Raw genomic sequence first — 19,267 nt, forward strand, 5'->3', positions numbered from 1 at the left:
AGCTACATTTTCTGGGAAAATCCATATAATACCCTCAAACAGCAAAAACAAAATAAAACCTTAGTAGTACCGCTCTAAACATGATATATGCATGATTTTTCTACCTTAATGCACACACAAATGTGCTCATCAACTTCAATTCCCAGTAGAGTCTAGAACCCATTCCTGTAATCTTCAAACCTCAACAGAATGCTTTTCACCTGTTGAGAAAGGTCAATATCCAAAAATTCTTTCAAGTTTCTTGAGTCTGGTCTTTGGCAAAGATCATGCATTCTCAGTTACTCTCTATATGAGATGATTGATCCATCAGTGAAATCAATAAAGAGTAAATCTTTTCCTTCAATCATTTTGTTTTTTTAATGAGGTAGAAATTACCAAAGTCTGTGCTTTGCAGTCTGGTCTTTTCTTCCATGGTTTTGAATGTTTTTAATAAGGTAGAAATTACCAAACTTTGTGCTTCGCAGTCTATTTTTTTTCTTCCATTGTTTTGAAAGTTTTTTAATAAGGTAGAAATTACCAGAGTCTGTGTTTCGCGGTCTGAATTTTTCTTCCATCGTTTTGAAAAGTTTTCAATAAAGGGAGAAATTACTGGATTCTGTGTTTCACGGTCTGTCCTTTCTTTCATCTTTTTTTTAAGAGAGGTTTTAATAAGTAAGAAATTATCGGAGTCCATGTTTTGTGGTCCGATCTTTTCTTCAATCATTTTAAAAGGTTTTAATGAATAAGAAATTATCAGAGTCCATGTTTAGTGGTCCGATCTTTTCTTCAATCATTTTAAAATGTTTTAATGAGTAAGAAATTATCGGAGTCCATGTTTCATGGTCCGATCTTTTCTTTAATCGTTTTGAGAGGTTTTAATGAGTAAGAAATTATCGGAGTCAATGTTTCGTGGCCCGATCTTTTCTTCAATCATTTTAAAAGGTTTTAATGGAGTAAGAAATCACCGGATTCCGTGTTTCACTGTCTGGTCTTTCCTTCCTTTGCCCGGGATAACAGACAATGAAATGTCAAGTTGTGACTTGTCCAGTTATCGCTCCGCAATGTGTCGCTACCTAATTAAGTTAGGAGTCGGGCATATCTACGAGGAGGTTTGTATGGGACAGTTTGGCAGGGCTATATGAATCAAGATTTATATGATGTTGGTTTACGCAGCACCATATAAATATGAGGTGATCCGCTATCCAGATAGAGAGGAGTCAGAGTTACCCGGATAGCTAAACAGATGGATTTTCAACAATTGTCGTATAACTATCGCCTGATAAAATTTGGTTTCACCCCGGTATTAGATGTTTGAATTTGGCTCAAACATTAAAATATCCCGATAATTAGTTGAATGGTCTTTCATCTAATTGATAGTAAAAAAAAAAAAGAAACAGACTCTTTGAGTGTTTGGTTTATACTTGTTTTGGACAAGTTTCAATACAACGGTAAAAAAAACTCTTTAAGTGTTTAGATTTGTATTTGTTTTGGGACAAGTTTTAATACAACAGTAAAAAAAAAACTCTTTGAGTGTTTGGGTTTGTACTTGTTTTGGAAAAGTTTTAATACAATAGAAAAATAAAAACTTTTGGGTTTATACTTATTTTGGAAAGGTTTTAATACAATGATTAAAAAAAATTCTTTGAGTGTTTGGGTTCGTACTCGTTTTGGTAAAGTTTTAATACAATAGTTAAAAAAAAAATTTGAGTGATTAGTTTGTAATTGTTTGAGTGATTGGTTCGTATTTGTTTGGTTTGTACTCTTTGAGTGATTAGTTTGTGTTTGCTTAGTAAAGCCTCGGTTTAGGAATAAAATGCGTATGTTTAATGTTTGTCTGTTTTTAATAAAAGTCCTTGTTGACTGATATGGATTTGATAAGTTAAGGGGTTAGAGAGAGGCTATCTCATTTAGATGTTGTGATCGCCGAGCTGAGAGTTGGTGAGAGGCGGTCTCTCTAATGCTTATAGAGTTTGAGTCCCGTTAAAAAGTCATTTTGTTATTTTACGTTGTGAATACAATTTTAGAACCAAAAATCCAATTTGCTTTATTTTTATTTCGAGTCGGCCAAAATATGTTGTCTGTTCAGCTTTGCCATTCGTGTGACAAGCACACTATGCCAAAGAGAGGCATCTGTAGACACCCCATTTTGACCGAACCCCAAATAACTTGGTTTGATTAAAAATCATATTAAACTAGTGATCCAGTATCCCAAATTTATCCTTAGAGTAGGTTAGGATCCCGAGTCGGTCCCTTTAAAATTTCATAAAAATCCATGGAAGTTTGCTTGATAAATCGAGTTTAGTTTGTAGTGTAGTGGAGTGTAGTGTTATATGGGGGATGAGTTATCATAGTAAGGGTGTGCCAATACTAACTCCATGTGCAACAAAAAATAAGAGTCGAATGCTATCACTTTTCTTACCCGAGCCACCCCATTATAGTGTTAAGAGAGTAGTTGGCTGACTAGGGCAAAGAAGGGGGCTAGTATATATCATTTGTCCTTTATAGATGTCGTGAAGGGGGGCGGGGTGAAACATCCAAGCTGGGAGTTCCTGTACCAATTTTGCTAGCAGTAAAAGAAGGAGTTTAAAGATCACCCCTACTTCTCTACTTGAACCACCCATCTAACAAAAACAAGTTGAAATACACTATAAGGGGGTTGTCCAGGTAACATAAAAGGACTACAAAATTATGGGAAAAATCTATAAAAGGAGATCGAGCCCTCTCATTTGGGCAAGATTTTTTTAGGGTTTCGTTTCTTTACAGAGAGAGAGAGAGAGAGAGATAGAGGGCATGAGAAAATTTTCAAAAGCCCAACTCCTTTTGTCTTTTTCTCCGGTTATCTTCTCCGATGTATTTTTCGGAGCTCCGGCCGGTGCTTGCCTTTTGTCTGATCAGCTCTATCTCTATCATCATTTACCTCTTTTCATCATATCTCTCCACCAACATCCTTTAAAACCCTAGCTTAAAATTTTAGATCTTTAGATCCAAAGCAAGACATGTAAGAAACTTTGGATCTAGCTTGAGTGTATTTGAAGCTTGATTTTCCTAATTCAAGGATCACAGCAAAAGGATTTGAGGCTTGGAGATCATTTTTTCCAATTTTAAAGTTCAGAAGAGGAGATTCTATCCGTTCATTGTTAGATCTAAGAGAGAGGTGATTTAAAGAGAAAAGGAAAATGATTGCAAAGGTTTTAGCAATCTCTTCAAGTAAGTTATCACTTTCACAATTTTATATATGAATTTATCTGGATTTTAAGCTTAATTCTAGAATTCATGGATCCTTTTGTTAATTTTATGAAGAACTCACGTTGATGAATTTATTGTAATATCTCAGTGGCAAGTCAATAAGATGAGTGTAGGAGTCAAAACCCTGTGAAGTTGATGTAGGTGTCATTAGGTTCTGGAAATTGTACCAAATTACTCTGTTTATTTGAGTTAATTAGTTGTGTGTAATTTGGTCTAGAGAATTCTGATCATCTTGATGGTTCTTTTGAGGTCTACCTTAAGAATGATCCAGTTCTATTGATAGCTCAATTTATATAATTCATAGAGGTATACACTTGTTTCGAGGATAAGTCACATGAGGTTTCATTTTTTATTTACACTTTAACATCAATTTTGGGCTTTAAATACTGATTCTGAAGGTTATTTCTTTTATAAACTGCTAAAAGTATGTTCTCTTTGTCTGATAAAGCTATTTATATCATTTTATTTGATTCAGCTACATGCTTGATAATGCAAGTATATATATATATATATTGGAATCTGATGGAAAACAAAAATCTCAGTCATTCATTTCTTTCACTGATAAATTGGATCACATTTTCTCTTGTTGAAAAATTTATTATTCTAGTAATTACTGCTGGAAGTTATATCTTTTGTTCAAACATTGTCTATTGAACTCAATTACGGCATGTTCAAAGAGGAGAAAGTCCCCATCTGTTTGTACACATTAGAGACTAATCATACCATGTATATTACAGTGTTACTTGGCATGACCATGTCTAATGAAATGATGCTTACATAACATATCTTGTAGGTTATGTATGATTGAATTTTAGAGCCTTGGGTCAATAAAAGTTTGAGATCAAAATGTATTTTTAGGGTTTTCTTTTCTTGAGCTCTATAGAGCTTTATCCACTGATCATAAACCAAAAACTCATTTTCCTCATTTGTCTTAACTCCAATTTTAATTAAAGAGACTATTTTCAAAGGTAAGAATGCTATTTGGAATGGGGTTAGGCTAAGTTTTGATAAGAAAAAAATGAATGAGAATCTTCATAAAACTGACTACTTTTCCTATCGTCTTGGAATTCCTAAATAGAATTACCCCTAGAATAAGCCGTGTGAATCAGGTTATGACATTAGCTTGGAAACCAATTCATCCTTAGTAGAATATCTTTTAATTTGTTTAAAATTTTTCCTTCAATAGAACTGTAAAATATGTGGTTGAAAGTGTCTGTATTTTTTCTCTCATTGACTGTGGCATTTTTTTAATTTAATTTGTACTATGATGGGCTTATTAGGAGGAAAAGGAGTTAGGATTTGCTTACTCGGTTCAGTTTTATCTTCAAAGGTCTTCTTAATATATGCATATGAAGGATGTGTAGTATAATGACAAGTCTTCTCTTTAGCTTCAGTTGAAACCTAGTCTTCTACTTTCTATGACCTTATTTTGAGATTTTTTTTATGCATGTTTAAATAATATTGTCACTATCATATTGTTTGATTCCCACTAGAGTGTGGAAATTTTTTTTTTATATAGTGTTGTTTTCAAGTCAATGTTTATGTTGATTATTAGAGATCACATTCTATAACCAGGTTATTGAAGGTTTATGTCTGATATACCTTGGAGTTTATAAGCATGCTTGAATATGATTAAAAGGATATTTTCTAATTTTACTTAGAGAAACTCTTGTATGCCTTTAATAAATTTGTATATGCTTGTAGTACTTTCAGCTACATTATTGATTGCTGATGTTCATTGTGTAATAGTTATCATTACGAGTTTCCTTACACTATAGTTTCAACTTCTGATGAAGAAAAGGTAGTTGTTGTGGGATTTTCTCAACTTAGTTAGAAGCAGTCAAGTTCAGCCTATATATGGAATGGTTGGTTAAATTAGTTAATGGTTCTTTCATGATAATAGTTTTTTTGTATATATTTGTGTAAGCTATTATTTTTGTAAGGTGGAAATGGAAGTACTATTTCCTCATGACCATTCTGTAAGGATTATGATTTAAATCACCTTATGATTCATATAATTGTATGTGTATTATGACAGCATTTATTTTAACCAAAGAGATTCATTAATGGATCTAATGAGTGTTCATTGTTCTGTTTCATGTCATGACAGTTAATCACCAAAAGAGGAAGTGTCTTTGTGTAGGAATTAGAACTTGATGTTGCTAATGTCATTTTCCAGTCAACTATCACCATAATTCGTTAATTGTATAACTCTAATCTGTCATTGTTGGTTTGTAATGGTTCTCTTTGGAAATTGTAATTGCATTTTGTTGAAGTCGTTGGATTGGAAAATACATGTTAGGTTAGGGAAATATCAGAATACAGTTGTGATGATATAAGTGTCTGTCACCAAACTCTTAGCTCACTATTTATGACATAGCATGCTAGATGATAAATACTATGAGCTTGGGTATATGGTGTAGATAAGATTCTTTGTTCATCTGGCTTTATCATAATCAGCACAATTTTGGTTCGATAGCTCAAGTATATATTATGTGGGTACACCTTTTCGTTCATGTATTCCATTGTAGGATAGTCATCTTAATGTCATCTTATCTTTTGTTTGCTTCTTTTGTGATGAAAATTTCCCCTGTGTAACAGTACTTATTTTCGGTTTTGGTTAATATTAAGAACTTTCCATCCCTCTTTAGATTAGAATTCAGAATTAACAATAAGAAGATATTTGTAATATTGTATGTAGTTATACTTGATAACGGGAATTGGGGCATGTGATATGTGAGTTACAAGTTGCTTACTTTTCAATGAAATCATTGCATATTAGAAGTTAGGTTACATGAATTATATGATTTATTTTATGAACTGGGTAAATATGATGATGTGAATAAAAAAAAATTGACTGCAAATAGGTATTTATAGTGTAGTTTGTAATTGTTTTGGGGTTCTACTCTTACCAAAAAGAATTGAGATATTGATTTAGGGGAAGGTCTAGTCATTTGAATTTTAATGAACCCTTTACCTGTTGGAGTGCAATTGCATCAGTTGTTTTATATTTTGTGTATTGGCTTTCAATGAAGAGAATCGATTTTATCAGGTCTTAAGATAGTTTATTCATTCTTATTTCATTCCTTTTTTAATGTCATTAGCACAATTGTGTTGTAGGCAGATACCTCAGTCAAATTCCTTTACTTTGTTCCAATGTTGGATTTGTTGGATTATTACTTTCTAAGTGCTTAATCTCTTCGCTCTCATTTTATATGATTTGGAGTTATTTTTATTAAATCTTATTGTTCTTCAGGAAAATATCATGATGAGTTGATTTCCCGATCTCATGCAAGGGCGATGAAAGAGTGAACCCCAAGCCCATCCTTTAGGGGACTTGTTAAGTCCCAATAGCATTTCTCCCTCTCTTTTAGAAGACTCTCTAAGTCTTTTAGACATGTACATTAGATGTTTGGTCTTCTCTATCATGGAACGAGTTGAAGGAGTGGGCATTATTGGTGGAGAGGAAGCAATAAATTGGGGTTTATCGGGACCAATGCTACGAGCTTCCGGAATCCAATGGGATCTTCGGGTAAATCCTTAACCCTTCCTCCTCTTACTAAGACTACAGAATGTTCTTGTAAATTATGGCCAATACCAGGTATATAAGCAGTGATTTCAAATCCAGAGGTGGTTTACGTTATGGAAGAAACATATGTATATGTGATATTAGATATTCACGAGTTATATATGGACTATCCATATATATTATTTCCCATCCCACTGAAGTTAGATGGATTCCAACGGAAGTCCTGCAGAGGCGCATAATAGATCGATATGAACATCATGAGCTGTCCAGTAATAAAACCAGTTGTTGCTGATACCTCCTTCTCGGTTCCTTCTTCCATAACTCGAATTTTTTCTTTGAATTCGGATTTGCGATGACTCCCCTTTTTCCACACATCGTATCGTAAATATTTTCTCTTTTTTTTTTAGTTTCGTTTACGCCTTAGATCTGGGAATCCATCTATATTCCATAAAGGAGCCGAATGAAACCTATAGCTAGGGCTATGATGGTGCTAGTCGGAGCCTCCCTTTTTCGGAGACATACTTTGTTTCATTAGATATTTTTCCTTTTTAAGAGACATACTTTGTCTCATTATGAATTTCCCTTTTAAGAGACCAGTCCTATCTCATTGGAAAGTACCTTCCTCTAGGAGATTATTCAAGTCTCATAAGTTACACCCCTACTAGTTGAAGATCAACTTGGTATGTTGGTTGCATGTACCCTTAAGGGATACTTGGAGCTCATCTCTGTGTCTAGGAGACTTACCCAGTCTCACTAGCACCGTAGGGATTTTGCCCTAGTGTGTTGTTTTGTAGGTTCCCTTTAGCTAAAGGGTGAAAACATTTTAAAACATAAAAATATTTGAAATTTAAAAACTCAAAAACATTTGAAAAGAACAAAAACACTTGACAAACATTCAAAACTATAAAAACATTTAGAAAGATTTAAAAGATTTTAGGGGCGTACTAGGAAAGTCTGTTTCCGAACTACGTTGGCTTGATCTTCTTCCACGAGGTAGTAGGCAGCTTGGGATCTTTATCCCAAGTCCAGTCAAACCTTTCAAAAAGAAACCTTTCAAACTCTTTCAAACAAAAATTTTGCAAACATTTTTCAAAAGATCTTCCTCTAAAGTTAGGAGTTTGTCCTAGATGTATAGAGTGTTTTAGAGTTTAGGAGTTTGTCCTAAAGTTAGGAGAGTCCTAGAGTTAGGAGCCCATGTGCAGTCAGTTTGACTATATAGCTTGGCGCATAGTTGGCTGATGGCTATAATAGGATTCACTTAGTGAGCCTATCAGTTTTTCTAGGACACACCCTAGTTGCACATAGGATGTAGGGATCACCTGCATTAGTCTTGGCTTGCATTTAGTTAGGGCATATAGGGAGTCCTAAAATCCACAATTCACTTTAATCTAAATAATCGTATTTAAGAAGCTTTAAAAACTAGTCCAGTCTTTTAGGTCGAGTCTAGTTTAGTGGTCTAGGTATAAATAAGCATTAGAGCTTAGAATAGGCCATATAACTACGTAAACCTTGATTCCAAAAAGGGGCTTGGATACGTAGGCAGCTTGGATGGCTGGTCATCCAAGTTCAGGAAATATTGTTGTACATTTTTTTATTTTAGAGTTTTTATGAGTCTCTGGTCTATTGCTTATCATTATGTGTTGCATAGGCGCATGTTAGTGTGATTTTCCTTCCTTGATTGAGTTGTTTATATTTTAATTTTCATATGCTTAGCTTAGCATACTAATTCGCTATTGCTTTACTACTTGTTTATTCTCATATTTAGTTGTAGTTCTTTATTGCTTATCACCTGTTTTGCTATAGTCATTTATGCCTTTACTGTTTTCTTTATTGCTTATCACATGTTTAGTTATAGCTCTTTACCACTTACTCGTTTATTATCTCCTGATCACATGCTTAGCTGTAGCACTTTTTACTGCTTTCTTGCGTATTCTAGTTTATTATAACTACTCTTTTTTATATTATCACTTCCTTAGCTGTAGCTATGCATGTGTTTGTTTATCACTTTCTTAGATTGATGAGATAGGATTAGATGGGATGCGTGGAGATAGGTAGGAGGGTTATTTGGTATTGGATAAACTTTAGTCTTCTACGCCTCTTTGAGAGACGGTGGATTCTAGTGTTCAATCCAATGTCAGATGACACTAATATCAATTCTTATTAAGATTTGGATATTTTATTTTTCTTTTACCCATCCTAGGGTCATGCATGCTTAGGTTAAAGTTTTCTCGGGGATGTTTGTTCTCATTTCATATGATTTTCGCCAAAAACTCTTCAAACTTAATAGAAAATGGCATAAGAGATCGAGTGCACTCGGGCGAGTTGGGTGTCTAACACCTTCCCTACTCGTAATCAAGCATAGACCCAATTATTTCTGGTGATCTATTACAAACAGAGTATATATTTTTTGGGTTCCATGGCCTATCCAGGGATGGCGACTCTTTATTTTTTTTTAGGTACGTCTTGATTCCGAACTTTGTTTCAGAATCACTAGGTATCTCATATATCGCCACTCATATTGTGAGGCCACTGTTTCAAGAATTGTTTGGAAGAGTTCTCCTTCACATGTGGAGATCTAAAGGACCAACGGGGACTCGTTCCTCGCCGCTTCTCTGATTGGGGTCCACAGTGGACCATAAGATGATCTTATCCCTCCAAATGATGGAAAATTCTTTAATCTTCAACCTTCTTAGCTCCATTTTCCACGAAAATTCAAGAACAAAAACAAGCAAAATACCTTAGCAGTACCGCTCTAAACATAAAATATGCATGCTTTTCCTACTGCAATTCACACATAAATGTGCTCATCAAATTCCCCCATACTTAAGCTTTTCTTGTCGTGGACGAGTTGTATCTCGTGAGTGTTTGCAGTGGATATACACACAAAATTCTAAAAATATAAACTTTTCAAAAATAAAAACTTACATTGCAAACCCTTAATATGGAATAAAGCCAAATATAACTCTTCCATTTTCTTTAATATTTTACTCATAAAAACTTACATTGCAAACCCTTAATATGGAATAAAGCCAAATATAACTCTTCCATTTTCTTTAATATTTTACTCAAGATAGAAATTTCTAGAATACCCCATACTTGATCTTTATTATCCCATTCTATGTTGTGAAATTCGACATATATCTTAAGTAAGGAATCCTCTTTTATATTTTTCACACTTTTGTCCTCATAGATAAGATTCTAATGTCATCTATGCTACAAAAGAATTTGAATCATAAATTTGATAGAAACTTGGATACTTATATGGTTCCACCTTTCTTTCCACTTTCTCATTATTTCTAAGAATTGAACTCAATTATTCCTCTATTGCCGTTGGTATGAATGACATGCAGGGCTTGCAGCAGACACCCAAGTTACTAAGCAGTGTTAGAATTATTTTTGCAATTTGCATATATCTTTAACAAATTGATGCAGTATGAGTTCAACCTTATTTTCGATCCGTACAATGTCTTGACCTCTTAAGTTTTCTAGATGACCCTTATAACGAGCTTTTGGTCAATTACTCTCAAACTAGATAGCTTTAAGGAACTAGGTGTAGAACACCCCTCGGACTTACTTGCTCGAGTCAAAAAGGCTACAAGTCAACACTAGATCAAAAATTACTTTTTTTTTTTTTTTTCTCTTCTTTTCTTTTTCACTGTGCCATATAAAAGCCAAAATTCTAATCTCGTCTCCTAATCAAATCTTTTATAAACAAGATTACAAAGAAATCAAACATATAAGTAGAAAGTGTTCTTTTTATTTTTTCAAATTCTAAAATTAATATAGACTAATTTCCTTTCTAAAAATGGGATAAAAATCTCTTTCCAAAAATATCTAGTTATTTCTTTCTTTTGTAAAGATACTAATAACAAAGAAAAAAGAAATATTCTACTTTAAACTATAAAAAGAACTAACAAATAAGTTTTCCAAATATACTACACCCCATACTTAAGTCATGCAGTGTCCTCAATGCATGCAAAAATAGAAACAAGGACGAGGACAATGAAAAGAGAGGCACACCTGATATGATCAAGAAAACATAAAATAAAGAGGCTAATGGAGATCTGTAACCTCTTCTAAATTCTCATATTGTATTTCAATGTAGGCTTTTGATCTATAAAGGACAACTCTTGGATGGCTTCCTTCATCACAGCATTAGCCCTTCTTTGGGGTTCCCTTGAAGGTTTGGAACCATCAATGATGTTTATATGTTGTTGCACAATCGAAGGGCTAATTCCTTTGATGTCGATCATTGTCCAACCTATGGCTTTCTTATTATCTTTTAGCAATTTAATGTGTTCCTCCTCTTGAGTAGATGTTAGGTCCGCTGTAATTATTACAGGCAAAGTATAATTATCACCCAAAAAAGCATAACGTAAATTAGAAGGCAAGGGCTTCAAGTCCAGCTGTGGGGCTTCTTCAATCGAAGGCTTTGGAAGATATGTTGTTAGAGGTCCCACGGGCTCCACGTTTTGGATGGCCAAGACATCGAAAAAGAAACCGCCTCCTCCATCATCTCCTAATTAGCCCAAGCGTTCTTTGAAACCTGCATCAAAATTGATTTCAAAATTAGTAATTATATCGTCAGGAAAAGAATGCAACATATTGATTTCTTCATGAAAATTTGGTTGCTTACCTAATCGAAATACATTAAAATCTACTGATATATTCCCAAAAGATAATTTCATTATGACATTCCTACAATTAATTAAAGCGTTGCTAGTAGAAAGGAAAGGCCTACAAAGAATGATAGAAATTTGATCTTTGATATTAGCAACGGGCTCTGTATCTAACACAACAAAATCTACAGGAAATACAAAATCTCCTTCTTTAATTAATACATCCGCAACCATCCCTTTGGGTGTCTTAGTTGATCTATCCGCCAATTGAAGAGTGACGGTAGTTGGTTTGAGGTCTCCTAATCCTAATTGCTTAAATATAGAAAAAGGCAAGAGATTTACACTTGCACCCAAATCCAAAAGAGCATGTTCAATCTTTGTATTACAATAGTGCAAGAAATAGTAGGACATTATGAGTCCTTATACTTAGCCATCATCTGTTAAGACAAGATCGAACTTATATTTGCGGTCCTTATACTTAGCCATCATCTGTTCAGACAAGATGGAACTTATATTTGAGGCTAAGAAAGCCTTCTTGGGCACATTAGTTGTGCGCTTTTGAGTGCATAAGTCTTTAAGCACTTTAGCATAAGTAGGAACCTGTGAAATCGCATCTAACAAAGGAATATTAATTTGCACTTGTTTAAACATATTTAAAATTTTATCCATGGCATCCACATTATTATTATTGGCAAGTCTCCTTGGAAAAGAAGCCTTGGGCTCATATTTCTTTTCAGGTGCTGTAACTACTTGCTCTTCACTTACCTTTTCGGGTTCCGCAGTCGAACCTGTGAGGAGAACCTTTACTCACCTCTTCGGGTTCCTCTTGATGATCTTTAGAGGGTTCGGATCTAACCTCCTCGTTGTGGTAATCTCGACCACTCCTTAAAGCATATACAGGATTGCATTGGTTGGAGGGCTCTTGTGGCTGCGGAATTGGTTGAATGGCATTCAACTGATTTGGCGGTACCTGTGGGTTCACATTCACATTCAAGTTCCTTGGATTAGGAACGGGTTGACTTGGCATCTTACCCTTTTCCCTCTCGTGCAAAGCTATGACGAGTTGAGAAATTTGTTTCTCCATGTTGTGTTGGCTTGTCATGAAGGTACTTATGAGAAGTTCCATGTTCTTCTCCAAAGAAGCTACGCGAGCCGATTCCCCTTGTTTTTGAAAACCCGGTGGTTGCTGATTTCAAACATTATTCAAATTTGGGTTTTGAAATGATGGGGGTGTGGCTATGGGTGGCTGAACATAAGAAGGAGGGAAGGTGGGTCTAGGTTGGCTGAATTGGCCTTGACCTTGGAAATTGGATGGCCCACCTTGGTAGCTCCCTTGGCTCCAAGACAAATTGGGAAGATTTCTCCATCCTGGATTGTAAGTGTAACTATAAGGATTATTTGAAAACATAGCACTTACATTTTCAATAGAATTACCAAAATTTAAAAAATTGGAGCGCTCTTTCAAGACATGGTTAGGAGCTTGGCACCAATTGCACATAGGGACACTTTATGTGATTTGATTTACTTGTGCGGGTCCTTTTATAACTATAGCCTCAAGCCTTTTGATAAGACTATCTAATTGGGCCTCCTTTGCCACTGTACCCTCAATTAAGAATCCCTTACTTGATGTGGCTCTTTCACTTTCTTGAGTGGATTCCCACTCACGGGTCTTTTCTGCCAAATCATGCAAGAACTTCCAAGCTTCGTCTTCATCCGTGTAGGATTTGAATCCTGTAGGGCACATGGACTCTAATAATTGTTTAGTTTGAAAATCAATGCCCTCGTATATGATTTGGCACAAGTGCCACGTATCTAAGCCGTGGTGAGGGCATTCTTGGAGTAGATCTTTGAATCTCTCCGTAAATTTGAAAAACGACTCATGAGGTTTTTGCCTAAATTGAAGAATACCATTCCTTAATTTGTTAGTTTATGTGAAGGAAAAAACTTTTTTAAGAAAAGCTACTGTAAACTCCTCCCAAATGGTGATGGAGTTCGTGGGCAAACCGTAAAGCCATTTTTTGGCTCCCTCCTTGAGTGAGAAGGTAATGAATCGCAATTTAACCGCATCATCCGTGAGTTGTTGTAATTTAATTAAAGCACATACCTCTTCAAACTCTCGTAAAAATAAATAGGCATCCTCAGAAGAGAGCCCGTGAAAGTGAGGGAGCATCGTAATAAATTGCGATTTGAGTTCGAAATTATTGCCCTGAGCATCTGGCAATCGAATACAAGAAGGTTCTACTGCTTGGGCCGAAGGGTATTAGAAACTCCCTCTTCCGCCATGGCAATTGGAATTGGTTAAATGTCTGTCTCTGTTTCTGATCGAATTACTCTCTCGAAGTGGTTGATAGAGTTACGCACCCAACCTGCACTCATACATAGAAAATCACCAAATTAGAACAAGAAGTAACAAAAAAAACAAAGTAAACAAACAAATAACTGAAATTAATTAACTAACTAAAAGAAAAGGAAAAATCACTTCGAATAATATATGAATTAAAGTAATCAAACTCTTCCCCAGCAACGGCGCCAAAAACTAGATTGTGATATTATAAATAACCGTAAGTGCACGGATCGCGTGTAGATACGGGTCGAACTCAGTGAAGAGAATTGTGATTTCTACCCTTATACTATTTGAAAAATAAACTTATGATATATTGTTGTCTGACATGTACTCAGGATTTTAGTGGACTACAACCTCGGATCCAACAATATATTTAAATTTATAATCTAAATAGATATGGGTCGAAAACAATGAAGAAACGGTTACGAATTCAATCCTTATATTTAGGCAAAGTGAACCAATATTAGAATGATTTCTACTAATAAATTATCTAATCTAATTAGAAAACCAAAATCTAAAAGCCTAAATTGATTGGAAAATTATTCTAAATTGAATTGGAAATTAATTGCAAAAGTAACTAAAAATTGATTTAAAAACCTTAATTCGATTAAAAGATTCCTTAGGGTTATATACACCACGAGTTTGGATTGGATAATTAATCAAACCAACTTTTCTATTGAATTGTATATTTAATAAATCCGGTCAATGGGAAATAAGATCAAAATGGATGTCATTGCCCATGAGTGATTGATCAAGCACACTATCCAATATTAAAGAATATATAAGAATTTATAATATTTCATCAACAATTACGATTACGAAAGGATAAAATCCAATGGCATGAATAATTGGGAATCCAAAATTATAAAACCCTATATATATGTTGTTATTTTATACCATTGATTTTAATCAACAATCTTTCTCCTTCCCCATGGCTTCATCTAAACCCTAAGTATATTGGGTTTAGTTGTTCATGGAGAAAGTAAAAGAAACAAAAATAATGTCAAATAGAAGCTTAAAAAGGGAAAAGAAACAAAACTAAACTCTTCTTTAATTGAAATTATAACGAGAGTACATCAAATTGGAATTGAAATAAAGAACAAAACAAGAAAAACTTATTCTTTTTCTCCTCCTTCAACGGTTGAATCATTTTCCTTCTTCAAGCCTTGGTGTCGCCTTGGATTGAATCTTGGATGTTGGATCGAGCCTCTTGATGGAAGATGAGAGTGGATATGATGAGATGAAAAACCAAGAGAAAAATATTGTAAGAAGATATGTAATTATAATTATAAAGAGAACAAAGGAGAAAATTTTGCACAAGAATTAGGGGAGAGAAAAGAGAGAAAAATAACCCTAAAGACGCGACGAGACGAGACGAGCACACTTTAAAATTTAAGAAAGATAAAGAGTTATATAGGATTTGGGTGAGAAGGGTTGCTAAATTAAGAGATGGAAAAAGATATAGGGAGGAGATTGTTTGAATAGATTAGGCAATAAAGGGATGGATGAGATTAAAGCTTGAGTTGGCTTTCTATATATTTCCTAAAAAAACATGGGTTACTTTCCTATTTTCTTTCTTTCCAAAGTTGCGTACAAAACCTTCCAATTATATCCTCAAGCAACTTTCTCAATGTTAGAAAGAAAATAATAGAAAGTTTTCAAGTTGAGTGATATGTGCATGTGATTAAATGTCAACCATTCAAAATAAAGAATCAATTTCCAACGAAAATAGGAAAGGTTAGAAATAGTAGGGCAAATTGCTAAATCGGTGGAGAGGAGGGATAAAATAGGAAACAAAACAGGGGAGGAGAGAGAGAGTGACGATTGTAAGTGGGCCAAAAAAAACGTGTAATAAGAAAAAAAAATCTTCCCAAGAGCTAAATTGTTGGGGTTTTTTCTCCTATTTTTCTCTTGCTTTGCACTATGAAACGACCAAATTGTCCCCACTTTTCGGATAAATTGCAACCATGTCACAATTATTTGCAAATGGCTAATCTACCCCTCTATGTAATACACATAAACAATTATATTTGCCTCTCCTCTATATCCTTTCCAAGGAACGATCCAAGCCATCCATTTGACAGTCCACTATGTAAATTAATTGCACCCCAAAACCATTCCAATGAGATGATCGAACCGTTGAATTAATGGGTTGATGTGAATATTTCGGCTTTACCAATGATCGCACCTCTTGAATCATTTTTGTGGACTGATCTTAACCATTCAATCGAGGGGCAACAATGTAAAATTATTTGCACCTCGCAATCCATTACCATAAGATGATCTAAACCGCACATTTAGTGGGCCTTAGAATAAATTGTTTGTACCCCTCGAATTATTTTCCAAAGCTATTCCGAGCCAACCAATTGGTGGGCCATAAGATGATCTTATCCCTCCAAATGATGGAAAATTCTTTAATCTTCAACCTTCTTAGCTCTATTTTTCACGAAAATTCAAGAATAAGCCTAAACACAAAAAACAAGCAAAATACCTTAGTAGTACCGCTCTAAACATAAAATATGTATGCTTTCATACCTACAATTCACACATAAATGTGCTCATCAGTAGCCCCTGCGATAATAGAGGAACTAGTGTGTGAAGGTATGAAAAACAGAATAAGGGAGTATCTATGTTAACTGATCTTAGAATTCACTACCTTGCTTTTTTAGAATTGTACCAAAACTCTTACTTCAAAATCATGTCTCAATGAGAAAATGAATCTCACAAGGATAATTGCCTAAAATTTGATAAGTCTATATCTACGTATTATATACCTTATACACAAAACTGAGGACATGTATAAATTTCAGCTTGTACAATCCAATTGAACATTTAGGTACATTATAACCTTCACATTCCCTAATTGCAAAACTAAATAGAAAACAACTCCGATTCCATTGCAAATTGAATCACCAGCATGATAAAATTCTAAACAATGCTCATGTGAATAGCATAGCATATATATTATTCTCATTGTGATGCCTTTTAATCAGAGTCTAATATTATAAAAATAAGCACAGGCCGATTTGCATAATATCACAGTTAAGAATTTAGTGCGGTGACAAACATGACAAACATAGAAAACTAAAAATAAACAATGATGCTTAACTACTATTGAACAAAATATTTGAGTCCATTTGTATGCTAATCATACCCTTGACTTTTCGCAGTTCGAATAATGAACCAACAGATCAAATAAAATCAAATTAAGCCATCATCACGCAGTAATCATCATCACCTGTAATCATCATCACCTATTTCTAAGGGAATGGTGTTCCCACATCTATGAGGGTTAAAAGAATGTATTGAATATATGTATCTATTACAATCCAAGAATTCCAAACTAGAAAATTCAATCAACAATCGGAAAAAAGCTTATGTAAAAGTGAAAAATCACATCTATTCTACATAAAAAAAGAGGTGTTTGTGCAACAAGTGATGCCAAAACCTGAACACTTAGAATGCCCTTTCTAAACATTATGCATGAGTGTTTACTTTAATGATTAATGATAAGATTTCTGATGAATAACAAAACAATGGGGAATTGATCACTCAATACAAACAATACTACAGTCAATTCACATATGAATCAATGATACTTAAAGGGAGAAACAACTGAAGAAGGTAATTATCAGTGTGTGATAACAACATCATTGGCAAGGTACATCAGACCTTGCATTACCATGTTTTACCAATTCAGATGTTATACATTTCAATCATGATTATGACATCAGAGCTTGTTTCAGCACCCAAAAAAAAATGTACTGACACCATCAATGACTACATAAAAAAGAACTTATACACATGAAGACATGAATCTAGTTTTCATTGTAACAAATAAGATGGACTAAAGAAAAATGTTAACATATGAGTCACCTTCATTTTTTTACAGGAATACTATTCACAAAGTAGCTATTTCAACATCAGTGATCAAATCCACTTATACATGCTTACCAAGAGAACCATCCTATATGTGAATCTAAATGGAATTCATTACCTACATTTACACGTATGTGAAACAAGAGACATTTTCTATTCAACATTTCTAAGGTTATTTCATGCTCTATTTAGAACATTTAATCAGGTACATAAAAAAATGATCTAACTCGGTGTTGATCTAACTCAGTGTTTCATACTCCTCGAAATAAAACTGTATCCTTACCATCATAAGAAATTTAGATCCAAACATTATAAAATGTGACAACTCTATACTATTACATAGATCTAAATCCTGCAAAACATTTAAAATATTTGTAGCATTATCAAGGACTAAACAAAAAGATCGAAACCAATGTCTGAATTGAAACTCGCTGATGTGAATCCAGATCCAATAGAATATGTAGAGTTTGCAGCATCATTAAAGCTAATAACGAATCTTGACTAAAAATAAACACATAGACTCCATGCCTTAACCAAAATTAACTAATGCAAACTTGAATCATACAAATTTTTCAATATAAACCTGAATCTATCAATAATAAAGAAAAACTGAGTTACCCGGATCCGAGATTATTTCCGAGAAGTAAAGCTTACATCCTCTCTTTTACTCTTGGATCTGAGATCTAAGATGCGAGACCTCTCAGATGCTAATGTTTAAGCAAGATTAATTGAGATTATGATTCACCGAATAACAAATTTGCCTTACTTGCTCACAGATTCGAGGTGTTTGCATTCTCTTATTTCCCAATTGGAATGCTTAGAATCATATCTTAACAAATTACACAGAATTTAGGTTAAACTCTTGAGATCCAGGTTATCAAAGGGGAGATTAGAGCCACGAACTCTCAGATCTAAGGTTTCTAAGCTTTGAATTTCAATTTTAGAGGTTTAGACCTAAGATTCTAGAACTAAGCTAGGGTTTGAAAGGAAGACAACGAAGTAGATCTGAAGCTTAAGCTTTGAATTGCAGCCGGTAGAAATTGGTCGGAATCCGGCCAAAATTGCCGGAGAAAATGGGGAAAAAGGAAAAAGCTAGGGTTTGAAAGTTATACTTTAAAGAAAGATGAAAAATGAGGTCTGTTCAAGTAATGAGGGTGAAAATGAGGAGGTTTTAGCAAGAAGGAGTGAAGGTCGGCCGGAGGTGTGGCCGGAGAAGATGAGATCTCCAGCCTCTCTCTCTGTCTCAAGATTTCTCTTTCTCTCTCTATTTCTCTGATTTTTCCCAAATGAGATCTCCCTTTCACGAGTTCCCTGCTACTCTTTATATAGAGGAAAACATATCTCGACCCCATTTTTTCTCCGAGCCAGCCCCCTTTAAACACTAATACACCACCCTTTCAACATAATAATAGCTACTGTTACATTCTTCAGTTTTCCTCCCTAGGACAACTCTTTTGGATAATTCACTCATCTGTTGTATAATCAAAACATTGATTTGCTATCTCTTTTTTTTCCCAGGCACCCCCCAAAGTGGACAATTCACCTCTACTTAAACGAATAGATAATTCACCCCCTTTTGCAATATGATGCAAACTCGGCTCGTCCTATTAGGCATTTTTTATCGGATTTCAATGAAATTTTGTAGTGACCTTATTGGGATTCTAAACTACC

General features: G+C 34.4%; 1 long non-coding RNA gene across 1 annotated transcript; it reads right to left on the reverse strand.

The window, feature by feature from the left end:
- Nucleotides 1-10,620: 10,620 nt before the first annotated feature.
- LOC143854524 (uncharacterized) lies at nt 10,621-18,882 on the reverse strand. The gene is made up of 3 exons (XR_013237541.1): nt 18,215-18,882; nt 13,478-13,739; nt 10,621-11,300 (listed from the first exon to the last, which is right to left on the reverse strand). It is a non-coding gene; the product is annotated as an uncharacterized LOC143854524 (long non-coding RNA).
- Between the last annotated feature and the right edge of the window lie 385 nt (nt 18,883-19,267).

The sequence above is a fragment of the Tasmannia lanceolata genome, unplaced genomic scaffold (genome assembly GCF_043159265.1).
Source record: "Tasmannia lanceolata isolate RefF3 unplaced genomic scaffold, GAP_Taslan_0.1 ptg000020l, whole genome shotgun sequence".
NCBI classification, from domain to species: Eukaryota; Viridiplantae; Streptophyta; class Magnoliopsida; order Canellales; family Winteraceae; genus Tasmannia; species Tasmannia lanceolata.